This window comes from Octopus bimaculoides, chromosome 24, assembly GCF_001194135.2.
Source record: "Octopus bimaculoides isolate UCB-OBI-ISO-001 chromosome 24, ASM119413v2, whole genome shotgun sequence".
Taxonomy (NCBI): domain Eukaryota; kingdom Metazoa; phylum Mollusca; class Cephalopoda; order Octopoda; family Octopodidae; genus Octopus; species Octopus bimaculoides.
This window is the reverse complement of record NC_069004.1, coordinates 9,103,524-9,105,354: the sequence shown is the minus strand read 5'-3', so window position 1 is coordinate 9,105,354 and position 1,831 is coordinate 9,103,524. Positions and strand designations below refer to the sequence as shown.

Below are 1,831 nucleotides of genomic sequence, written 5' to 3'. Positions count from 1 at the left end.
ATATATACAACAACCAATACAATGGCGAGTGTCACGACAAACAGGAAAACGTATTTGTATGTATACACCAGCCAGTATATTGCGTGTGAGTGTGTGTGTGTGTGTGTGTGTGTTTGTCGTGATAAACTGACAAATGTATATGTACATATACAGCAGAAAGTATAAAAGGTGGACTGCGTAATAAATAGATAAAATGCTTGTAAGTAAGTCAGTCTATATAGTGGGACATGTTATAATCAATAAGCATATCACGTGATACATCAACCAACTGGAATAGGTACTAAAACAGAAATAAATATAAATGCATGGGTGTATATATATATATATATATATATATATATATACGAGTGTTCAAGGTGGTCCAATCAACGGGACATGCTCGTGAAATTAACGTGCAAGTGGCTGAGGACTTCACAGAGACGTGGTCCATTGACGTGGTTCTCGGGGAGATTCAGCGTGACACAGAATGTGACAAAGCTGGCCCTTTGAAATACAGGTACTTCTGGTTTTTGCCAGCTGAATGGATTGGACCAACGTGAAATAAAGTGTCTTGCTCAAGGGCAAAACGCGCGGTCGGGAATCGAACTCATGATCTTACGATCGTGATGCGAATGCCTCCTATTCACTTAGCCATGCGTCTTCTTGAAAGTATTTATCTATGTATATTAGTATACACGTGCTTATATATATATATATATATATATATATATGTATATATATGTATATATATATATGTGTGTGTGTGTGTGTGTGTGTGTGTGTATGTATAAGTATATATTTGTGTGTGTATACATATATGCGTTTATCTATGTTTGTATGTCTGTATGCATGTGTCTATGCATTTATATATTTCGACTACACTAACCACCAAGTCACGCGCCTTCACCGCAAAATGACAGCAACTATCTAGAAAACAATAGTAACAACAACAACAACAACAGCCACAACAATAATAACAACAATCATGTTAGCAATAGTGACGATACCACCACCACCACCACCAACAACAACAACAGCAGCAACGTAAAGAACAGCGGTAACAGCGTTAACAATAATTAAAATAACAAGGACCACAATAACAATAACAACAACGACAACAATATTAACCAGTTTTCTTTAAATAGGTCAAAGGTTAAAAGAAATTTTTACGAAGAGTGAAGAAACTTACTCCGAATTCAGCAGAACTGGTTCTACGAGTGAATCTGTCTCTCACAAGGTAAATCGATTAATGTATGTATGTTATCTATCTATCTATCTATCTATCTATCTATCTATCTATCTATCTATCTATCTATCTGTATAAATAGGTGTACATGTGTGTGTGTGTGTGTGAAGTCGTGTGGCTTAGTGGTTAGCGTATGCAGTTCACGATCGATTTCCGGCGGCGCGTGGAATCTTTGAGCAAGACATTTTATTTCATGTTACTCCAGTCCACTCGGCTGCCAAGAATGAGTTGTACCTGTAATTAAAAGGACCAGACTAGTAACATTCCGTGTCATACTGAATCTCCTCGAGAACTATGTGAAAGGTACACATATCTGTGGAGTACTCAGTCACTTGCACTTTAATTTCACGAGCGCAAGCTGTTCCGTTGAACAGATCGACTGGAACCCTCGTTGTCGTAGCCAACAGAGATGAAAATGAGTGCTCAACACCTTTGGTGGATATAATTTCTTTATTTGTAAATTAAGGCTACCATTGGTTTCATGTTAAGCTAAGTAGGAAGATATCCTAGTGTCTTCACAAGTTTTCAAGCCGATCATTTGGAGAAAGGTGTTCGCCTCCATTTTGGAACGCACACATAAAGTTACATTAAAGTTAATGTATATAT

General features: G+C 37.3%; 1 long non-coding RNA gene across 1 annotated transcript in view; it reads left to right on the top strand.

The window, feature by feature from the left end:
• The first annotated feature begins 932 nt into the window (after nt 1-932).
• LOC106870496 (uncharacterized) overlaps nt 933-1,831 on the top strand; it is a 6,566-nt gene continuing 5,667 nt past the window's right edge. Inside the window, exon 1 of the long non-coding RNA XR_001409532.2 lies at nt 933-1,230. This is a non-coding gene — a long non-coding RNA (uncharacterized LOC106870496). The remainder of the gene's footprint in view (nt 1,231-1,831) is intronic.